The sequence below is a fragment of the Pholis gunnellus genome (assembly GCF_910591455.1).
Source record: "Pholis gunnellus genome assembly, chromosome: 15".
Classification (NCBI taxonomy): Eukaryota; Metazoa; Chordata; class Actinopteri; order Perciformes; family Pholidae; genus Pholis; species Pholis gunnellus.
In genome coordinates this window covers 1,387,781-1,403,911 of record NC_136542.1, presented here as the reverse complement: position 1 = coordinate 1,403,911, position 16,131 = coordinate 1,387,781, and positions in this window count along the sequence as shown.

Genomic DNA, 16,131 nt, shown 5'->3' with positions numbered 1-16,131 from the left:
ATGAGAAAATGACTCTACTTCTCTCTTGATTTATTACCTCAGTAAACATTGTAAACATGAGTTTATGGTCTCAGTCTAGTTTCAAGTCTTCTTCAATACAGCATGATGTTCATTTATTTCGTATCGTGACATTCGTTCATGACTGGCACCAGAGTCACATGACCAGAGAGGAGTCAGTGACGTCATCAGACTGAGATGTTGGGTCATAGTGGGAGTTTTTTCTTCTCACAGTTTTGGCCAGAAACTGTTGACCACAACTGTGAAGTGTCTCACTGTGTAACTGTAGAACCCCCCATACACTGGAAACACACACACACACACACACACAAGCTGCACTTTCTGATGATGAAATCATGAATTTTCCCAGAAGTCCATTTGAACTTTTGCACAATTTCTTCTAAACTATTTCCTCTAAACTTTCCACCAAATTGACTTTCTAAAAAAATACCAAATAAAGAAATGGATCACACACACACACACACACACACACACACACACACACACACACACACACACATATATATATATATATACAGATTATAAAAAAACATTTTGATTTATTGCCGGTATTGTTTCCGCAATAACATGAATTTGCATTCTAGTAACAGCCTCTCCATAAAGTGGTTTTCATTTTCACTTGTGAAGCCCCCCCCCCCCCCCCCCCCCCCACACACACACACACACACAGACACACACACACACACACAGGGAATTACAGTATGCACATCTCATAAAGTGGAAGACGTTCAGTCTTCTTTATTAAACCAGTGAGGCGTTGAATCCTCTCTGCCCAGACTTGCAGGCTGTTTGTTCTCATGAACTGTTTGTAGCTACACCTACGAAAAACAATGCACGACAATTCATATAAACCACGTCATCAATACGGACGTCATCCTGAGTCGGGACAGGTGACGTAGTTTAAAGAGCGATGAAGTCCACATCAGGACGAGGTTCTTAAAACACCAGACTTTCACTCAGGAGACGCCGTTTGGGTCCGATATGAAACCAGAAGCCAAAGGTGACTTATCTGTCACGTGATTCCATCTTCTGTAGTTATTTCAACCATGACGCGGTATTTTCCTCAACCTGACGATGTAGTTTTGTTTCCTAAAGAGACTAAAAGAGAGAATATTGGACTTACACTCATCAGGTGACACCATGACTGTTTGCTGAGAAGTTCAACATATCAAGTAAAAGACAGGCTGATACGTCAACGTTTAGGTTCTTAACGCTGCTCCAAGTGGCCAATAAAAATATTCTTTTCTGGTTTGAAGTGGAAATATTTACTATATCATTTATAATATTTAAATAAATTAATATTAAGTCACTATCTAGCGGCGAAGGAGGTAACCTGATCGTGATTAAGAGGATGGCCCACCGGTGAAAGCGTTGCAATATTTATATATTTGCAACATTACGAACTGGAAGTCTGTGGCGACATTCCCAGAAAAGAGTGCTGTTTGCTGTTTAGTTCATGAAAACGTGTAGAAAACGCTAGTCGTGCCGCTTTCATCCTTTCTATCCGCGATGCGTGGAGGGATTCCTGCATTCCTGCGATGATGAAGTTGATTTAGCAGTAAACAGCAAACAAAGTCCAAACTAAGATAAATGGATTTCCAGCACCGTGAATCCCTCACAGCAGCTTTACTGCTCAATTTATCATCTTCAGTTCGACCTTTGCAACATGTTGGGACGTCGATGGAGGGAAAGAGTGAAGCAAGAAAAACAGTCCATGGGACAGATAGTGAAGCTCCGGTTAGTCCTGAACCTAAATGATTGACTTCTCCTCCATATATTTACCAGACTGATACTTTCGTAAAAAAGAAAAGATAATATAATGCAGTGTTTGGTTGTTCCTCGTCACATGACATGCTGTGTGCAATGAAGTGTTCCAACAGTTGAACATCACCGCAGCGACTTTCTTCAGGCTCAACCTCCGGTTCTACCGAGTGAAGCCGATGCTTCATGTGTTAAAGCTGCATTCTCTCTAGTGTCCACCAGGGGGCGACTCCTCTGGTTGTATAGAAGTCTATGAGAAAATGACTCTACTTCTCTCTTGATTTATTACCTCAGTAAACATTGTAAACATGAGTTTATGGTCTCAATCTCTAGTTTCAAGTCTTCTTCAATACAGCATGATGTTCATTTAGTAAATGATGGTCCATTTAGAGTCACACAGACCATAAAGCAGGGGATGCTTTAGGGGCGGGGCTACACGGTGATTGACAGGTCTCTACCAGAGACGTATACGGCGTCTCTACGTCACTCCTCCTCAGTCCAGATATGCTCACTTCCTGTTCACTGGCTGCCAAACTTGAGGCTTCAGAACATCAGTCCACAAACCGACGGCTGACGTCACGATGACTACACAACTTCTCAGATACAGTCTGTGGTTTTTCTCCATTGTGGACACAAAAAATAGCTAGTATGGAATTCCGGATGCAGCCGAAGACTCCAGACACAAGTCCTTTGTTTTCACTCAAATATAAATTCTAAATCAACCAGGACTTGGAGGAATGGCCACTTTAAATGAAGTTATGGGAGAAACCCATCACCTGATCTGCTCCTCTTTACCCGCTCCACACGTTGATCTTCACCTCTCCAAACTTAAAAACCTCCCGCTGAGCTCACACCGTGTGTGACTGCGTGAGGCTTCTGGATCTTTGTAAATTATGAATGCAGAACACACAGAACGAGGATGTCGACCCATCAGTCGACATGTTTAATTTACCTCCCCCTGCAGAGACGTGACATCAAACTCATTTAACCTTCTCTGAGGGAAGTCACTCCTCCTTCAACTCAGGAGACGAAGCAGACAGAAGAGGAGGAGGTGAAGCCTGAAACTTTACATCCGCACAGCAACAACCTTTTCCTGGACGTCTCGTGTCGACTAATGTAATGAAGAGTGTGGCTATGAAATGAAAAGCTCTGGCAGAGATAGAAAGATGTGTTTAATAACTTCTCCTCCTCGCATGCGAGTCGTCACCGCTGAGAGCAGAACCATGAATAATGTAACAGATATATTATTGATTCACGTTATGTTAAGAAACTCTTTTTAACTTCTTACCTCACAGGAACCAATTCATCAGCAGCTCAAACAGAAATCCTGAGTGATCACATTTACATTTACATCAAGGTGAGAAATAACCAACAAGTCAGAATTACAACAATAAAACACAAACATATTAAATTAAACAAAATGTATCTTAAAGTATCACAAGTCCACAATAATCACATATCATTATGGAATATTATAATATTCTGTTTCCATCACTAATAAATACATGTAAGAGTATTTGAATGTAATGTACTTTGTGTACTACTGGGTAAATTGTTAGTTCTGCATTATATCACACAAACACATCATATGTTGTTAGATATGAAAGTAAAGTAAATAATAAAATAAGACTCCGAGATAATCAGAGTCGTGTCGGATACTAACGAGCATTTAAACGCTCTCATCTCGTCTTCGCTTTAATCAAAGTTTACCTCATGCTCGTCACATCCTCACAGCAAAAATAATGATTAAATAATGATGATAAATAAATGTAATCAGTGCAGCAGATCACAGCGATTATTAAAATATCCTCAAAGAGCATCGAATCACAACATGAGTTCAGCTGCCTGTCTGTCACTCATCCGGCAGCTTCTTTCTCATCTTCATTTTCTTCTTTCTCCATCTTCCTCCTCCTCATGTGTGTGTGTGAGAGTGTGTGTGAGTGTGTGTGTGTGAGTGTGTGTGTGTGTGTTGGGCGTCTTTGTGTTCAGTCAATGTTGTACATTTGCACATGAAATACACACTGTACGTGTGTGTGCAGGTTTCTGTGTGAGTGAATGGAATATTCTTTTATGTGCATGTGTGTATTATTCTGTGTGTGACAAACAGATCTGGACTCTTTCAGTTTGGAGTTGTGTTGTGTGCACCTGATGAATGTAAGTCCTATATTCTCTCTCCTTTAACTCTGTTTTTGGTCTCCACCATCATCCCGAGGGAGATATTCGTCTGTTTAGCTGCTAAAAGCTCCACTTTGTTCCCCAGCTAGTCTCTAACTGTCGGCTGTCTGCTGCTGAGCAGGTCGGTTCACAGCTTGTTTGATGAAAACAGCTGCACAATATTAGCTTCCAACATGTAGAGAAGTCGTAGATTTTAATTCAATTAATTACTTGAGTAAATGCACTTTGTTTGTGGTTTGTATCCCCAGAAAGAAACTAAACACACTTAACATGTGAATGCAAACAGCAGCTGTTTTATGAAGGTTGAGAAGCTTCACAACACAATAGTTGATCTCTGAGAGTAAAGCTTGGTCAAAGTTTAAAGTATATTTCTGAGTGTTTATACTTTGTTGGGTGGTTTTAAAAGAAAGTAACTTTATAATTTGATTCCTTTATTCTGGTTTCTCATGAAGATCAGAAGATTCTTCACACTCATCATTTCACAATAAGTCTTCCTGAGCAGCGATCGCTGCTTTCACCGCTCTGCTTGTGTCCAGATAAACAGCAGCAGCTGGTTGCAATTGTGCTGTGTCAGTGTGTGTGTGTGTGTGTGTGTGTGTGTGTGTGTGTGTGTGTCAGTGTGTGTGTGTGTGTGTGTGTGTGTGTGTGTGTGTGTCCTCTCATTAAGGCTGCACCCCACGCTCCTCATCTGTCTTCTTCTTCTTCTGGGAGAACGAGGTGAAACCTCCCTTTTCTCTCCTCCCCCTCCACCCACCTTCTCTCCCCTCGTCTCTCTCCACACTCATTTTCTCATTTTCTCCTCTTGTCTCGTCTCCTCTTTTTCTTTCTGTAACCACATCGTCGACAGCAGCACAAACCCGACGCTTCACACAAACAGAAAAATGCAGCGATGCACCGATAAAATTGTTGCTTTTCTGGAGAGGAAATGCAAGTCAAGGCTGTGTAGATAATGAGCAAAGAACTCTTTATGCTGATAATTCTGTGAGGTTGACTCGTAACATATCTGAACTTGTACGAACTGCCGACTGGGCTTTTATATGTTAGATGGTAAATGGACATTTGTACTTGTAATGTGCTTTAACATGTCGTCATTCACCTATTCACGCACATACACTGATGGCAAATGATGGTCCATTTAGAGTCACACAGACCATAAAGCAGGGGATGATTTAGGGGCGGGGCTACACAGTGATTGACAGGTCTCTACCAGAGACGTATACGGCGTCTCTACGTCACTCCTCCTCAGTCCAGATGTGGTCACTTCCTGTTCACTGGTTGCAAAAAAGCCAAGATGGCGACGGCCAAGTTGTCGAACTCGAGGCTTCAAAACTGTAGTTTGCAGATGCAGCGACTGCAGGAAAAGTGCTGATTTAACAGTAGATGGTGTTCTGAGTCATTTTCAACCATTAAATGCAGATTTTTATAAATTTGGTCAGAAATGTCAATATTAACACCAGCAGTGATGCGTTTCGTTAAAGTGCAGTTTTAAAAACACGTCTAAGCAGTTACTCCTTAACATTTCGTCATTCTGCTTCCTTTCCTTTCACTGACTGTACGACTAATAAACTGAATTGGTAAAGTTGTACATCGATTGACAGAATTAACGGGGGAAATTGGACAGCCCCCCCGCTGCCCCCCCCCACCCCCTCCTCCCCTTTCATTTCCCATGATGCTCTGTGCTCCACTGTCTTGAAATCGAACAAAGATGGAGGGCAACATCCTGTTCACTTCGCATGTCAAAAAGATGGGGAGCCTCTCTTTTGCCTTGTTAAAGGTGTGTGTGTGTGCGTGTGTGTGTGCGTGTGAATGTATGCGTGTGCGTGTGCACGTGTGTGTGTGCGTGTTGGAGTAATAAGCCATGTGGTTCACCTGAGTCCCTCAAGCCTCGGGGCCAGACACGTGTGTCTGAATAATTTATAGCTATATAGAAAACCACAGTTTATTATCTTTCTCTATATTATTGCAAATTCTCAATATATATATATATATATATATATATATATATATATATATATATATATATATATATATATATGTGTGTATGCAACAGCTCTATTTAATATATCAGTGACCTCACTGGAACTACTTCTTGGCGAACATCGACCAGGCGTAGTGATTTCCTGCACTCTTGAAGTCACCACGAAACCACAAATTGTGATTTTCTTACATTTCCATTTTTGTACAAATTAAAACAAGACACAGCGTGTTCACAGAGGATGCAACTAATTCAGAAAAGCTGTTTATTCGTGGTCAAGTTGATGTCTCATGCTTGTCTTTATTATATTATATGTAGACGGAGGATTTGTTACTTAACTGTTTCTTTTATTTAGTCTGGTAGAGCTCGTTGGAACTCTTTTAGTTGTGTTCATTGAGTCGATTAAAGCAGCACCTTCAGGCCTTTTTTCCTTTGTAACTTTTTGTTATTTATCGTAAAGTTACAGACGACCCATCCGTGCGATAAATAACTTTATTTTATAAAATCCATCTGGTTTTATGTTTTTCTTCTCTTTCCCCTAAAGCAGGCGAGAGGATACCATTTTTGAAATACATCTTTTGTACTTGCATTCTTAAAAAGCCTCTTTGTAGGACCGGGAGTACAAATGTCTCATCCATCTCTCAGGCTGTGTGGTAGTTTGTAGTTAATGGATAAAAAAAAAAGATCTTTTCAACTTTCAGCATCATAACAGAGGTTTAACTTGAGGCTGACGCGACAGAAACAGGCCGAAGGTACAGAACCGTCCTCCGTCAAGAAAACATGTTGCCTTCCAACAATTCAGAGCTCCAGACTTCAAAGGATGATGAACGATCACTCGGCTGGGTTCACTGTGGTCTCTGCTTGAGTGCTGGCAAAAACTGAACGGAACAAATCTTTTGTACGAATTATTTTTCTAATTCAGTACATACGGGGTCAACGTATCGTCGGTTTGTATCCTACTCAAAGTTACAAAAGTGTCATTTTCTGCTCGTTACATGAATACGGTCTTTTCACAATACATTTACGTCTTCACAGGGAACTCAGTAGGGTTTAGGAAATAAAACTACTTGGTTAGGTTTAGGAAAAGATCGTGAAATACTTCGTTAGGTTTAGGAAATATCTACTTAGTTAGGTTTAGGAAAAGATCGTGAAATACTTCGTTAGGTTTATGAAATAAAACTACTTGGTTAGGTTTAGGAAAACATCGTGAAATATTTTGTTAGGTTTAGTAAATAACTACTTAGTTAGGTTTAGGAAAAGATCGTAAAATATTTTTTTGGATAAAATGAGGATCACTTCAATCAGAAGAATCTATATCACACAACAGTTTGTGTCTATCGCACAACATGTTACTCCTCGTTTGTTGTGTGTTTTCCTACAAAAGTCCAGCAACACGAGTCAATTTCCGCTCGTTACATAAATAGTATTTTCAAAATAAAACAACTCAGGTTTAAGACAACAAAATTAATCAGTTACGTTTTGGAAAAGATCGTTGTTTGGGTTAAAATAACGACGTACAAGTTACATCACAGAGTTCTCTGTTTGTTGGAGGGACGGGTTACAAACACAGGACATTCACAGAGGAGGCCGCTGTTCGTGTCCAGTGTAAAACAGTCAACATTGACTCATTTGAATGTTATGTTTAAACGTTTATCGTTACTACTTGGTTTACTAAACCTAACCAAGTAGTTAATTGCCTTTTTTGTTTTGTGTTAAGATCACAACGTTAACCACGTGTTTCAAAGTGAAACCGAAATCCAGCAGAAAATATGGAGATATACACTTCCCTACATAGCTTCATATATCTTCCTTTAACCTGCACATATCTCTGTCATTGCGTATATTATAGTCACACTTATTCATACTTTATCTATTTGCACTTTGTCCCGCTGCACAACGATTCTTCTCTGGATGAATAAAGTTCCATCTCATCTCTCATCTCTCATCTAAAAAAAAACGGTTTCAATGTTCGTTCTGCTGTCGACAGATTGAGAAGCTAACAGAGATAAAGTGACGACTCACGAACCAGATCTGAACCTCAGACATCAGGAGTGAGGACTGACTCCACTTCACTCTGTAGGTGTGTGTGTGTGAGTGTGTGAGTGTGTGTGTGTGTGTGAGTGTGAGTGTGTGTGTGAGTGTGAGTGTGAATCTGTCTCCGTGAAGCAGAGCTGCATCCAGTGTGTCTTTGTCTGTGAAGATGAAAGGGATGCAGATGGCCTCAGGCTCCAATTAAAAACAGGCTGAGGTTGCTATGGCGATATAGGTGAGCTGAAGTACTTCATGAAATATTGCTGACGGACGGACGGACGAATGGACGGGTGTACTGTGAGGGACAGTACGGGTGTACGGTGTATGGGTGTACGGGTGTACGGTGTATGGGTGTACGGGGTACGGGTGTACGCCTCCAGCTGTCACGGGGCATGGTGGAGGACTCAGGCGCAGACCAGGCAGAGTAGTGTGAAAGGGTATATTTAATGAGCAAAACAATCCAAATAGCAGACCATACAGGAATCGGCAGGGGATCCACAGAACAGACAGGAGACGAGGGAGGAAATTCCAGCAGGACAGGGAAGACAGACGGGAAAACCGGGAACAGGACAAGCCGAACGGGCGGGTAGACAATACAAGAATCTGGCAAGGAGTGACTGAGGGGCAGGAGTTTATGTAGGGGGAAGAACAGGTGAGAGGAGTTGTGCTGATGAGGGGAAGTGCTTGATTAGTGATCAGAGGCAGGTGAAGGGAATAAGCTGAGGGAGTGACTGACAGGTAGAGTGAGGAGGGTAGACAAACACAGAACACAGAGGCAAAGCCTAATCGTGACACCAGCAGAGAACATGCTGTTCTGTGGATGTTTCAGGTTATTAATGGTTAAACTTGTGAAGATGTTGTCGATATCTGGATCCTCATTCATACTGTTCAGAATAAAATCAGGTCAGTTTGTTCAGTTTCAACGACTAAAAAGTTGTAAACGATGAACACATCAGCCCTTAATCACTGCATTACATAAAACAGAACAACACTATAATCACATTAACCTTTTAACAGTAACACACAGCTACGGTTCAGGTTCAACACATATTGAAGACACATTGAAGAAATTACATTTACAATATAAACTAAATGATGCATGAACTGAGTTATTACTGTTGTTTAAAATTCGACTGCAGTTTGGTGGTTTACTCAGTTTGCAAACAGAAAACATGCTTTTATTATGAAGTATAAAAATGTACAATGCAGGATTATTAAGGCCACACATTGAGGATGATGAAGATGATGAAGATGCAGAGGATCTGGTTGATGACATCGTCTTGTTCCTCCTGCTGACGCCGCAGGCTGCAGCGCTTTAACTGCAGGAGGAAGTTCACGTTTCAGTATTTAGTTCTTCGGTGTTTGTTTGTCGTCTCCGAGGTTCCTAGTGATGAAAAGAGTCTTCTTCTTCTTCTTCTTCTTCTTCTTCTTCTTCTTCTTCTTCTTCTTCTTCTTCTTTTTATATTTAATGTTGCTCTCACTTCCTCATTCTGCTCTTTTCACTTGAACAGGAACAGATTCCTCCTGATGGAAAAGTTTGTTTGTATAATTAGCTAAATCAGAAAAGAAAAGACATTTGTGACCAACATGTGATTAATATGAATGTGTGGTTATTGTTTTAGTGTTATTCACATTTTCATTACAGTTTGACATACGTTTTGATGCATTTGTGAAAAATAACGTCGACGTTAAATTGGGCGAACGTTGCAGTTGTTGCACCTAAAAACATGACTGATTGTGATCATGTTGAGTTTTGATGTGCAGCTGGGACACGACGTCTCCGTGTTGGTTAATAAGTTACAAACACATTAAAGGACGTCTGTGAATTAATTATACGGGATCTTTTGTTTAAGTCTGTTTTTAAGACATTAAGGGAAAACCCCAGAAGAAGATCGTCAGTGAAGTTGTTGTTGTTGTTGTTGTTGTTGTTGTTGTTGTTGCTGCAGCTGTGAGTGAAGGAGCTGCTGGTCACTCATTACAGGAAGAAACCAACTGAATGCTGAGAGAGACGTGATTCATTACAAGCTTTTGTTTCGATTGTGAGGCTGTTTCCTTCTCTGGAAACACACACACACACACACACACACACACACACACACACACACACACACACACACACACACACACACACACACACACACACACACTCACACACACACACACACACACACACACACACACACACACACACACACACACACACACACACACTCTTTTATACTCTTCCGGTACGCGTCGGCTCAATCGGTTTGTTCCTGTCAGTTACTTTTTATTCATGCTCACGCTGAGAAACCAGAGTTTCAGCAGAAGTTTCCAGAAAGTGTCTCGTCAGCGTTACGTCATCAGATGGTTTGAGGGGAAAGTTCAACATTTCGGGAAACACATTTATCTGGAAGTCAAGAAGATGGACATCAGTCTCGTTTCATTACACGGAGCTTCACACAAACAGCAGTGTGCAGTGACTCACCGTGTGCAGCTTCCTGTCCGTCACGGTGAGGTTGCCAGGTTTGGACCAAACCATTGTGTCTGCACAAAGACCAAAAACAAACCGGTGCTCCCCATCTGGCAACCGGAGCTGGAGAATCCAAAATCAAACTTATATTTCTAATAATTAGCAACACGGTCTTCCTCCCAACGTGTCTAGAAACCGACGGACACGACTTGATCCCCGTGTGAAACAGAAAGTCAACGCTTATTTTTATGTCACTTAACTTCTGTACTTCAGTGACGGCACGTCTGTCATTATTTTAACTTCTGTAGTTATTTTAACCAAACCTAACTCAGTGGTTTCCTGTGAAGACGGAGGTTTATTAGGTTTTTATAGATTGTATTCGTGTAACGAGCGTAGATTGACTCGTGTTGCTGGACTTTCGTGGGAAAATGCACGAAACATGCCTGTGTCCATGACAACCGATGGTGAGAAGTCAACTACGACTCCCATGGTGCACTTTGGCAAAAGACATCTCAGAAACAAAGAAGAAATTAGATTCACTGTTTGAAATGACTTCAATAATCAGTGGATGAAGGAAACACGTCTCCTTCTTCTTCTTCTTCTTCTTCTTCTTCTTCTTCTTCTTCTTCTTCTTCTTCTTCTTCTTCTGTGTTTTTAAATGTCACCTCTGCCTCTCTCTCCTCCCTCCCTCCCTCCCCCCCCCTCCTCTCCCTCCTCTCTCACCTCTGACTGTCACCTCTCTCTCTCTCTCTCTCTCTCTCTCTTTCAGCTTTCACACTCATTCGTTCCCAAACCGTACTCAAGTACTTATAAACGTTACGGTTCTTGTACTTCTACTTCATCTCAGGGGGAAATATTGTACTTTTTACTCCATTGATAATACAAAATATAAATCAGCTGTATGTACTATTATTCTATATAAAGTTATTAAAAATTCTTCATCTTTACCAGCTGCAATGTTAAAGTGATTATAATCCAACTATATATATATATATATATAATTCAACAAAATTACTTTTACTTTAGTATTTTGTACCCCTGTGGTATTAATTTTACTTCAGTAAAAGATCTGCACTCCTACCACCACTCTGTCTCTCTCTCTCTCTCTCTCTCTCTCTCTCTCTCTCTCTCTCTCTCTCTCTCTCTCTCTCTCTCTCTTCTTTAAATAGTATCAGAGGCAGCCAGCTGCTCCTTCCTCTGCAGCAAAGACCCCCCATGGAGACCAGTTAAACCTGTGTGCGTATGTGTGTGTGTCTGTGTGTATGTGTGTGTGTGTGTGTGTGTGTGTGTGTGTGTCTGTGTGTGTGTGTGTGTGTGTGTGTGTGTGTGTTGCCTCCGCCCTCATACTAAGCTGATAAAGTCGTCATATCCTGATGAAATTAACTAAATAGGTCACCAAATGTTTTCCTCTCTCCTCGCTGTCTTCATACTGCTGTACGTGTGTGAGTGTGTGTGTGTGTGTGTGTGTGTGTGTGTGTGTGTGTGTGTGTGAGTGTGTGTGTGTGTTTGAGCGCTCTGTATTAAAGACGAGTGTATCTTTATTTGTCGTTAGCTTAGCAGCGGGGGCTTTACAATCCGTACCAGACTGAAGCTGTGAGGATCCATCAGAGGGAACTTTGAAGATTCAAGAAAGCCGAGTTTCTTCTCTCAGCGTTAACATCATCATCTTCATCATCTTCATCATCATGAACCTCGCTCACTCCTCATCGTCAGTTTGTAACTTCTTCATGTGCGTCACACTTTAGCTTTCAAGCTAACTTCACCTGACTGAACGCATGTCTAACGTGAACGCGTCATCGTCGGCCATTTTTATAGGAAGATTACAGGAAAAAGAAACCGCAAGATTAATAATTTCTTGGAAGTCAGAGATTGATGAAAGTAAATGATGATGTCAGCTCACTGTATGGAATCGTTGACTAGCTTCAGGATCTTTTACGTGTCGTTGTTTCAGAGGATAATATTGATAAGGAGGGCGTGTTACACCTCACAGCTCCGGTGTGTCGGCCTGAAGCTCACCGACAGACTTTAACCTCTGAGAGTAAAAGCACCCAGTCTACTCCAGTCTTTGCTCTGTACGGTCGCTCCCAGCGAGGCGGCGCGTCTTCCCAGCCTGCTTTGCATATGACTGCAGGGTTTCAGGATCAAAGAGAGAGGAAGTTAGGAGACAGCCCCCCCTGATCCAGTCTGATGAAACGCTCTCTGCTGCTATCAGGAGATCTGGGAGAGGTTTCACCGTACAGTCTGCACGCTTTGCGTTTACACTTTAGACACTGTTAGTGCAGGTGGGGGGTCGCTGTACCTGACGGACTCACGCTGGTGACCTTTCAGCTTCAGGAAAGACTCTTCAAAGCTGCAGCGTAACGAACCCTCTCACATTTAAACATCACCTGATCTATGCTTTATCAGCCTGTGTGTGTTAAAGACTTCATTAAGTTCATCCAATAGATGACGTGGTAATGAGGTGACATGAGGTGACGTAAACAAAACAACCCAACAGTCCACTTCCTGCTTCAACTTTCACCTTCTGTACTTAATGTAGAGTGTGTCTGCAGCAGGCGGCAACCTCCGGTTCTGCCGAATGAAGCCAATTTGGAAGTGTGTTAAAGCTGCATTCTCTCTAGTGTCCACCAGGGGGCGACTCCTCTGGTTGTATAGAAGTCTATGAGAAAATGACTCTACTTCTCTCTTGATTTATTACCTCAGTAAACATTGTAAACATGAGTTTATGGTCTCAATCTCTAGTTTCAAGTCTTCTTCAATACAGCATGATGTTCATTTAGTAAATGATGGTCCATTTAGAGTCAAACAGACCATAAAGCAGGGGATGCTTTAGGGGCGGGGCTACACAGTGATTGACAGGTCTCTACCAGAGACGTATATGGCGTCTCTACGTCACTCCTCCTCAGTCCAGATATGGTCACTTCCTGTTCACTGGTTGCAAAAAGAACAAGATGGCAATGATGACATCATCGAACTCGAGGCTTCAAAACATCCACAAACCAACGAGTGACGTCCATGACTACTTCATACATAAAGTCTATTATCCTTAACTTGTGGTTTCACACATATTTAATTGGCCACGTTTCACTTCTTTTTCAGGTTGATCCTTCGTTTGTCTCGTTGAAGTGACGAGGCGGGTTACTGGAGTTCGATGTTTTCTCATCAGACGACTCAGCAGGAGCAGCGACAGGTGTTGATTTGGTAACAGGAGGACTTTCATTACACTTCACTGCCTCGAGGCAAACATTTCAATATCTCAGGACTCTGACTCTGTGTCTCACACGGGAGGACTGCCTTCAGATTGTGCTGACCTTTGAGGAGGATTCATTAACATATCAGACAACGCTGGCTGCCTCTTTCTCAGCCTCACTGTTCTTCTTCTTATTTATCTGTTTTGTCACTAATAAGGTTCTGCGGTTCCCTCGGCGTTTTCAGACGACAAAGGACTGATTCCAAAGATCGAATATGACATTTAATAATTAAACTAAAGTGTTTTAAATACAACAATAAAGTAAGAAAAGGTAAAAAAACTGACGTAAAAAACATTTATAATGATATATTAAGCTAATAGTTAGCTTTTATCTCTGTGTCATGCAAAACATTTGATTATAAAACTCTTACCAAGTATAAAACAACAATACAAATAAACTAAATGACACAAAAACATCTTCCTTGTACTTTCAAGAACCATATTTATGTGGTAAATTCCAAATACCTTGTCCACAGAATAGCAGACGAAAGCACAACACAGATAAAATGTGAACATTATAATAATCTCGCAGCCTAACGGCGTCTTGTGAGGGTTTTGGTGAGTCGGTGTGAGATCCTGCTGGACTTGTATTGTTGCAGTGGAGGGAGATATAAATACTCAGACAGCTTCCTGCTTCGCCCTGCTGGGGTTCAGCATTACAGCCGTCCCAGCTGAGCACACACCCAGACACAATAGACCGGTCCGGACTGAGGGAGGCCCTGGTGGAGGATTAACCCTCACAAGGAGAAGGAGACCTTCATGGTTTCATTCAGAGCGTGACCGAAGGACGGACACACAGACGGAGAGTCAGCTGTGTTTCAAAATGACACGAGTTAATGAAGTCATGAGGGAAGAAGAATCTCTGATTTCTACACATCTGAATCTAAACTCTGTTCCTATGAGTACTGCTACGATCTACTAGTACTAGTACTACTGTAGTACTACTTCAACTATGTGTTGCAGGAGAGAACCATGAAGAACTGACATTACCTTACTGAGCAGGAACATATCAACGGTAATTTCATTTGAATAAATATGTGGTAGCTAACAAAGAAACGTTTGCAGAATGCAAAGCATGCAGTTTGAAATGATGGAGATGCAAATATCGTTTGGTGAAGAGTGCATCGCGACTTGTTCAGGACTCAAGACTGTTGGACTTGTGTAGGACTAGGACTTGACGTTGGACTTGTCTCCTTCGGCTCTTGTGACCACAGACAGATAATACTGCTGCTGTGATTATTTGTATCCCTGCTATTAATGATATTTCTGGCCTTTTTCTATGAGCAGTTTTCGGCAGTAGTTCTTGTTATAGCAGTGAAGTAGTGACAGTACGGGTCTACAGGTACGATAACTGTGATTATACACTCGTGGTTACAGACTCAGTCATATTTTGACTGTAATTAATTTGCCAAAAACTAGACAAAACTTACATTTAACAATATCATTAATATCAATGTTTATTCATCTTTATTTTTCTGTAGCTATTGCGATACATTGTTACCATTCCTTCTTTTGGCCTCAATCTTCATGTCGTGAAAATCTGATATTGTGAAAGCTGGAAGTAAAAGTAAACAGATTCAGATTTTCTCATAAACACATCAATATGTTCGTAATAAAGTCAAACAAGTAAAAACAGCAGAACTAAAGCATGTTGAGAAACAGATGGATTAAGATAACTGTTGGAGCGTTTAAGTCTAAAACAAAGACGCGTGAGACATGACATCACGCCGTGAGGGCGAAGGAGCAGCCGGCCAGCAGCGGACACAGACGAGCGTTTATGAAACACCAGCCGAGTCCGTAAAGAAGCTCCAGAGCTGCAGCAGCAGAGCGGCAGCAGCTGGAGGGGAGGACAGGACGTCCTCTCAGCACATCTGACGTCTCTCTCTTTCAAAGCTCTCACACCCTCAGGCCTTCACTTTCACAATGGGTTTTAGGAGATTTTCCCAACTAGAAAAAAAATGAAAGTGTGTTTGGTAAGGCCCTGGAGTGTTAGCATTGAATGATGTATGTGAGAGAGGAAGAGAGGAGGCTGGAGGAGCCTCTGTCTGTCCTCACTGATGCTTTTTAATCTTTTTATTGGTGAGTTCTCCAGGAACAGGTCGGGGTGAGAAGCAGGGCAGGAAATCAGCTGATAAATCTGTAAATCTCACGATTAAAACCAGCCGGAGAGTCAAATCTTTAGTGACAGGGTATCTCAATGATGTAATATAATAATAAAATAATAAATAAAGAGTCAAATCTAAAAACAGCTCTTTTTCAAATGACCTTCTGGTGAAAGGTGCTTTATACAAACTACTTCATGTTTCTTTTATCGTTTTGTAAATGTTTCACGTCTTGGTTCAGATTTCTGTTCTGGATTTGTATGAAAATTAGCAAATATTTTAGAAAATAACACCTCATCTGCAAGAACATTTCCACAGAAGATGAGCAGAAGGAAATTAACATTTAAAAAAATGAACACGAAGATCT